Genomic DNA, 8,369 nt, shown 5'->3' on the forward strand with positions numbered 1-8,369 from the left:
AAAAAAAAAAACCTACCAGAATAGTTTTGAACAGTGCTTTCCCCCTCCCCATCCAGTAGCCCTGGATATGGGGCCAGCATCCTAGGTGAATTGTCACACACCTTTCTAAGTGTGGATCAGCTGCCAACATTTTATCCTTGGTACTTACAACGTCATGAAATATCTCTGAGAGTTCCTTTAATATGAAGTGCTTTTACTGTAAGAAAAGTCAGTTAGGAAATAGTGGTGGAATTGAGGAAGGAAATGACATCTTTTCTAAAGTTGAAGAAGTGAAGTGTCCCCCTTCCCCACCTTGCAAAAGCAAAGCCTGGAGCTCTTGAAGTATTTGGTAGGAGGAGGAGCCCCGTGCAGGGCCTGGCAACCAATAGGGAGATGCCAGCTGCCTCCCTGAACCTCTGCTTCTGCCTTCCTGAACCTCAGCTGCCTTCTAAGCCCTTACATTAAACTACAGCTGCTGCGGCAAGACTGCTCCCAGGGCTAAGGTGCTCCTTCTGCATCACTGTAGTTCTAGAGTGGACGAAAACACCTTTCCTTGGGTCCCTTTAACCTTCTCTCACCAGAATGCATTTCCTTAAAAAAGTGTGATCATGTAACTTTCATACTTATAAATGTTTGTGCCCTGGTGTGTAGAGAATTAAATCCAAACTCCTGAGCACAGCAGTATTAGGTCTTTCACAGTCAAGCCCCCAGCTTACTTTTTCTACCTTGTTTCCCTCAACTTCTTATAGCTCACTCACTTCCCTGCATTGAAATTTGCAAATGGACAAAGCCCCCTAAAATGCCCAAGCCCTTACCCATACTGTTCAAAGTGAAATACATCATCTCATTGCAACTGGAAAGCACCCACTTATACTTCAAAACCCAATTCATATGTCCTCAGTGAAGTCTTTTCAGACTGCTTCAAGCAGAGCTAGCTGCCATGTAGTCTTTGGTGATAGCTGTCATGTAGTAATAGCTAATTTATTTATTAATGTGCCCTTATTTCCCCTCCAGAGTAACTGGTAAATAGTACTTAGTTGAATAAACGAATGAATGAATTCGTATGAGTACATAACTATTATAAAAGTCATTTTGTCGCAAAGCAACAGAAAATAATGTAGAAATAATTCTTTCTCTGTGTCTTTTGGCACTGACTCTTAACCCCAGTCTTGACACATTGAATTCCAGAGACACTTGTACATTTATACACGTGGCGTTCTATTTGCTGTCATGCAGAGCATTTTAGTGAAGCTTAATTGAAATGTTCTTTCCCTGTACTTATCTCTTTTACCAAAGGCAGTTCCTTAATGCTGGCAAGCACGTCCTTGTGGAATACCCCATGACACTATCTTCAACAGCAGCTCAGGAGCTGTGGCACCTGGCTGAGCAGAAAGGTGAAGTACACTCTGTCTGGAACACAGACCTTCTTACTAAGATTTTCTGCCTTCCAGAGTTTCTGTGCTACTGTCTTTATGCCTTTAGGACTAAACCCCATCTCAGATGTATTACCATCCTCACCCGTCATTGTAGGCATACACAGGGAGGTTTGTGGAGGACAGAGAGATGGGGGCAGGAGGAGCAGGCATTTGCACACTTTTAGTCAAGATTATGAGCTTCTTTTACTCTAATGAAAAAATATGAATTAGCTTCCACCTGTGCTTGTGTCATTACATTATTTAGATGTTATACTTACATTTTGATATTATACTTCCATTGCTAGTGAAAAAATCTAAATGAAAGAAATTGTCTTACATGCATACTTTGTAGTTTTGTTGTTTCTCAAGTGCAACAACCATTTATAAAATATTTTATATATTCTAGGAACATGGAAACTGTACTGAGCACTTCGTATGTTACTTTGCTTACTTTTCTAGAAACCCTTAGAGATGGATATTTTTTCCTAGCTTACTTATAAAAAGCCATGGCTTGAAGAAATAAAATAATTTGTGTCTGGGCACAAAACTAATAAAATGAGTACTAAGTGGGAGGTAAAGATTTGAATCAACTGCTATTGGACTTTGAAGTTCTTATTTGTTCCCCTAAGCAACACTGAGGTTGTTTTTTTTTTTTGAGACAGAGCCTCAAGCTGTCCCCTTGGGTAGAGCGCCGTGGCATCACAGCTCACAGCAACCTCCAACTCCTGGGCTCAAGCGAGTCTCCGGCCTCCACCTCCCAAGTAGCTGGGACCACAACGCCTGGCTATTTTTTAGTTGCAGCCATCATTGTTGTTTGGCCGGCCCAGGCTGGGGATTGAATCCGCCACTCTAGGTGTATGTGGCTGGCGCCTTAGCCGCTTGAGCCACAGGTGCCGAGCCACAACTTACTTTCTTATATGGTTGGTGGGACAACTGAATGGTAGGTAGTTCAACTTGACTGTCTCACAGACATGAAAACTCCACCAGTCATCCTGACCTCGCCTGGGCTCCTTCTTATCCCAGATAAAGGCATCACCAACTCCCCAGCCACGTGGGTAACCCTTGCCCACAGGCAACCGCCCCCAATTCCTATTTCATATCCTAAACACGCCTTGACGTACTCGCCTCCCGCAGGTCCACACGCACTGCTCGGTGTCCCTCATCTCTTGCCTTGGCTATTTTTAACGGCCTCTTAACTGGACTTCCATCCCCTGCTCCAGATCCCCTCAAACGCAACCTCAGTGAATGATTCTCTAACTTCACCCACTCAGCCTCTGTGCAGGGACCCGGCAGAGCGCGGCCTGGCCCGATCCCGTCTGGGCGCCCCGGGGACAGCGAGGCAGGCCGGGGAAGGCGCCTCCTGGCACCGCCGGCGCCGCCGTCCAACCCCCAGTCTGCGCCAGCGTCCGCGGGGAGCAGGCGGCTCCGGCTCCCCCAGTCCGGGAGCAGAGGGAGGGCATCCGCGTGGAGACCCGCGCTTCGAACTTCGCCTGCCCGCTCGCCCGCTGCCCAGTCGCGGCCGATGGGGGCCCCGCCTGGGAGAGCGAAGGCCACAGGCCTGCCTGGAAGTGAAAAGCTCTAGGGCGTGAGGAGCCGGGGCCACCGCACCCCGCTCCCCAGTTCCGCGCCGTCCGCTGTGACGCGCCCCAACTCCGCCCCCGCTGGTCACCTGACCCAGCTGGCCCTATCTCCCCTCCCTGTGCACCCCTGGAGCGTGCGGATTGGCTGAGGGTGCGCCGCTCAGCCAATCCGGACGCGCCCCTCGCCTCGAGGCCCCGCCTCACCCTGCGCCCTGGCTTGGCGGGCACCAAGGGTTCCGGCCGCGCAGGTGCGCCGGGGGTCGTGTCGCGCCGGGCCGGGATGGAGGCGGCCGCGGCGCCGAGGAGGGATGTGCGGGGACGTGCCGTGTGTCCGCCCGACGGCTGCCGAGAGGAGAGCTCGCCTGAGAGGTGCGCGCCGTTGGGGAGGCTGCCCGCGCTCCCCTCTGAGAAGCTCTGCGGGCGCCGCGGGGCGAGGAGTCCGGGGGTCCAGCCCGCAGGACTGGGGGCGGCGGGACTGTGGCGCTCCTGGGGGTGGGGATCCCGCCAGGGGAGGTCCGCGGGGAAGGCCTGCGTCTAGGATGCGAGCTGAGGAGGAGGGATGTGAGGCGGGAGAGCTGACATGTAGTTGAAACCTGAGTGACAACCAGCACTCAGGTTTACGCGGGCTGGAAAAGAAGAGCATGGCAGTGTTAACAGCAAAACCCACGTGGAGGTTTTAGGTTTGAGGTCTTCTGGGGTTCCCTTGGCCAAGGGTTCCATTCCGTCAGCGGGGCCCTGAGGATTTTGTTTTAGTTCCCAGGAGGAAGAGGCTCCAGGGCAGCGGGTGGCCCTGGGCCCAGTACGGCTGGAGGCTGGAGTGCTGTGTCGGAATTCTGGAAGTAGGGGCAGGTGGTGGTGGGACCAGGGAGGAAGCAGGGAAACCACTTGGGAATCTTTCCTAATAATCTAGGAGAGGAGTGATGTTGGGGGAACCCGAAGAGAGGATATGTTGCTGAGACTGGATTGGCTGGTGTGTCCGGGAAGGAAGGGTTAAGGAGGCCTCTCAGCCGGCCGGTCTGACACCGCAGAGAAGTGGGGACAGGGAGCACTTGATGGCCACACTGCCTCTCAGGCCTGGGCGGGGCAGGAGGGGTGTGTGTGCATTTTCTTGTTCGTGTGGCTTCTGTCTCCAAACCGGGAGTGTATTAAATCCTTTCTTTTTTTTAATGGTCTTGTTCACTACCTATGCCTAGAATATGAGGGTGTGTGTGTGTCTTTAAAGTTGGGGACCACACCTGAATCACCTGTCTCTGTCATCAGAGTTCTTTGCTTGGAACAGTGAGGCAAGCCTGGAAAGTATCCCCTGGGGAAGCAGTGGAGAGGAAGTTCCCATGCCTTTTTGGTTTTGGGTTATGAAACGGATAAAGTTTAGCTTCCTTGTCCAATATTGGTAGCACTGTCTGAAGGTGGCAAATAATAGGAGATTATTTTATAAAGTATTGATCTGAAATTCAAGCCGTAGATTGGTTCAGACAAACAGTAGATTGAAACACTGCAGTCACTCAGCAAACACTAGTAGTTTGAAGTGCTGTGGGGTACTTGTAGGAAAGAACAGATATACAGGCACGTTCAGAGTCACAGTGCGCCTGCGAAATTCCTGGGTTATTGATACTAATACCAGAGGGTGGAGGATGACTAGTTAAACGCCCAGAGACTTGGACCTATTGGGTGATTTTGAACAGGAAACTAATGCATATCCTGTCCGTGCTCTGTGGTTTAATAGCCATGGTTTGTTACTCATATCTGAGTTTTCATGTGGATTGGTTTAAACCAATTGTTTATTTAAAATCAGGTTAATTTATTAATAGTATCAGTCAGAATTACTTGCTGTATGTTGATATATTCCTGAAGGTTTGGAAGATTTGGGGTACTGATAAAAAGATATTCAGATAAATTTTACTTAGTGAGAGATCTTTCATGGGATTTGTATTTTCTGTGGCATTTACTTTGTCATCTTATAAATCAAACCCCTGCTATGTGGCAGCCATGGTCTCTAGCACTGGTGACAGAGCAGTGAGAAAAATCATGGCTGCAATTTTAAATAGAGTTTGGGAAACCTCCCCAAGAAGGAACAGTTGGAGCAAAGACCTGAAACAGTTAGGGGGGCAGGATGGGATCATTTTAGGCAAAAAAAAAAAAACCAAGAGTGCAAAGCCAAGGGCCAGAGCCCCCAGGGCGAAGGTCAGTGTGGTAGGACCCAAGGAGGAGGGGGTGAAAATCACATGAGGGCATGAAAATCACCAAGCCATTGCAAAAACAGGTGTAGGGAAATTAAAGAAAACCAGTGAAATTAAAATAGTGGGCAGGAAAATTCCCTCAGGAATGTGGGAGATTGTCCCATCCCACCAATTAGGAGAGAGGGTAGCTGTCTGACCTTCACAGCAGTCAGCAGGATATTGCCCAGGCCCTTCAGACCATTAATCCTGGGAAAGGGAAAAAGAAATGTTGAAAATCTGCTCAGTGCTAGTAGCTCAGCCTGGCCTGGGCCGGCTAAACAACAATGACAACTGCAACCAAAAAATAGCGGGGCTCCTATAGTCCCAGCTTCTTAGGCGGCTGAGGCAAGAGAATTGCTTGGACCCAAGAGCTTGAGGTTGCTGTGAACTGTGACACCATGGCACGGTACCGAGGGCTAAATAGTGAGACTTTGTCTCAAAAAAAGAAAAAAAGAAATGTCGAAGATCTAAATCTCATCAGTTATAAAAGAAACTGGAAAATACTAGGTTATCAGGAATTATGCATGTTTCCCATAACCAGTGAAGACCTGGAGATTCCTAATGCCCGTTGTGGAACCGGCAGTGTTTATGTGGAGGGTCACCGTGCCCTTCATGTTGTTCACTCCTGTCAATGTGCTAGACGTGGTGCAGCTGGGTTTCCCATATCCCACCTCCTTCTTAAAAGATATGTCTTTCTTTTCTTTCCTTCAGGAAAGTTTATATGGACTATAATGCAACCACTCCCCTGGAGCCAGAGGTCATCCAGGCCATCGCAGAGGCCATGCGGGAAGCCTGGGGAAATCCCAGCAGTTCTTATCTGGCAGGTGATTCTAGAGGGTGCACACAGGCACACATCCACAGAGATGATGGGGACAGAGGCACGTGGAGAGAAATGGTACCCCCACATGTGATGGCTTTGTTTTGAATGCGTTTTCTGTTAACTGCAAGTCTTTAGCTGTACTTTTTGGTACTTTTTTCCCCTGAGAAGACCAGATTTGTAAGCTGAGTCTTGTTGATACAGTGATCTTTAACCTTTAATGTTTAATATTTAACATGCTGTCCTGTGCCCTTTCCCAGATGAGAAAGGTGTCTTATTTGCAGTAGTAGTACCTGTTAGACCCTGTGCCTTGTTTACTAGGAAAACAGGTAAAAATCAATCCCAGTTGATTTTTATAGAATTTGAAAAATATATTTTTAAATCATTAGAATCACATATAATCCTGGCCTTTTCAAAAAAATGAAAATGACCTTTACATTCATTACTTTAGTTATAAATATTCTTCCTTGTTTCTGACTGATGATCATAATGCAGAATATTAAATTGGAGGTTGGGAAAGTAATTTGCCTCAAGTCAGGAGTTAGAGCAGAGCTGTGTTGACATTGAGACAGGCAGGCTGAAGTGCACCTTTCTGATTAATGTTTCAGGGCAAGTCAAACTGTTTTTGTGGATTATGATGAACTAAAATAGCTTTTTAAACAGAGTATTGCCAAGCCCTACCATTTGGTAATAATACTTATGTTCAACTTTATAGAGGTTAGTGTGTTCCCATATCCATTTCCTTATTAAAGTTTCACAGCAACTTGTTAACTTAGGTTTCTCGGTGCAGGTACTAGGCACTGGGTAATTTATCTGTTGGTTTATTCAGTCCCTGTATTCTGGCTGGTTTTCCAGACATTGCCATGTATCATCTCTCCTCTACTAAAATCGAACTTTCTGATAGTTTAAACTTGAAAATATGTAGAATAGTGAGATGCCAGTACAAAGCGTCCATCATGAAGGAGTCTGGGAAAGACTCTGTGGGAGCAGAAGGTCCTGGCCGAGGAAAGCCTGTCTCAGGAGCCTGGGGGACTCAGCAGCAGCTCGACCCAGAGCTGCTTCTACGGTTGGTCTCAACACCCCTTTATACTCTTAATAATTATTAAGGACTCCAAGAAGCTTCTGTTTCTGCAGGCTATATGTGTGGGCAGAAATTAAACTGAGAAACTTAAAAAATAGGTATTTACTAATTCATTAAGGATAGTAATAAATTCATTACATGTTAACTTCTATGAAAAATAAACTGTCTTTTGCACAGGAGAACAAGTTTAGTGAGACAAGTTACTTTGAAATCTCTTCAGTGTCTGCTCGGTGGCAGACAGCTGGCTCATCCTCTGTGACACCAGAGTCTAACTTATGTATGTAGCTTGGGAAGGTGTCAACACAGACGTGTGAGGAAGGCAGATGATGAAAGTACTTTAGACTTTGTGAACCCCTGAGGGGCCTTGGGCACTCCAGGCTTTCCTGAATAACATTTGACAGCAGCTATTTTACCCAGCCTTGACCAAGGTACCTGCTGCATGGCCCCCTCTGGTCTGAGGGGAGACAGTGTGGTGCACAAAATGGCTTTCTGAGACATTATTCTGTCCCCTACGTGGAGAATGGACCGTGGTTGGGGTCATTGGAGTCAGGGGCCTGCTAGGAGAATCTTGTGGCAGTGGCCTTGACCTGTTATGGCTGGGGTGGTGGAGAGAGGAGTTGGGGTATGAATATGTGTGGATGGAGAACCTACAGGGTTTGCTGGTTGTTGGGGCCTGAGGGAGGGAAGTATGGCACTTTGGCTGAGCCCTCCGGGCTGAGATAGGAAAGGCCAAGAGAAGAGGACTGGGGAAGTCAGGCACTCATCCTCCATCCTCTAGCATCTGGGTGGAGAGAGTGAGGTGCAGAGGGAAGTCTGGGCTGGAAATTGGGGATCAAAGTCTTGAGTTGCTATGGGGAGGTCTGGGGAGCCAGGAGAGGCATATGGCCACCTGCAGTCTGGGATTGGAGCTGGGCCCAGCAAGGAGACTGAGGAGCCTTGGCCTTGGCAGGGAAGGAGCTGGAGGGGAGAGCGGCAGGGGTCGGAGGAGGTGAGGACCAAGGCACACCTGGATCAGACTGAGGTATGGGGCCCTAAAATCTGAGTGCCTGCCCTCAGAGGTTCACATGAGAGGACAGAGGAGTGGAGACAGCAAAGGGAAAGAAGAGAGGGCCATGCTTGGGGGGAGGTGGCGGTAAGGGTCTCAGAGTGAGGAGTGGGCCCAGGGGCAGCTTGCCCACCTGGCCTGCCTGCCCCTATGCTTATTTACTTTGAGTTCACTTCATGCTCCTCCCCCTTTGCTTATTTACTTTGAGTTCACTTCATGCTCCTCCCCCTTTGCTT

General features: G+C 48.5%; 1 long non-coding RNA gene across 1 annotated transcript in view; it reads left to right on the forward strand.

Annotated features, from left to right (window-relative positions):
- The first annotated feature begins 3,227 nt into the window (after window positions 1-3,227).
- The window catches only part of LOC111727944, a 19,376-nt gene continuing 14,234 nt past the window's right edge, over window positions 3,228-8,369 (forward strand). Inside the window, exons 1-2 of the long non-coding RNA XR_002775367.1 lie at window positions 3,228-3,343; window positions 5,902-6,014. This is a non-coding gene — a long non-coding RNA (uncharacterized LOC111727944). The remainder of the gene's footprint in view (window positions 3,344-5,901; window positions 6,015-8,369) is intronic.

Source organism: Otolemur garnettii, unplaced genomic scaffold (assembly GCF_000181295.1).
Source record: "Otolemur garnettii isolate 467f Iridium unplaced genomic scaffold, OtoGar3 scaffold00133, whole genome shotgun sequence".
In the NCBI taxonomy this organism is placed as follows: Eukaryota; Metazoa; Chordata; class Mammalia; order Primates; family Galagidae; genus Otolemur; species Otolemur garnettii.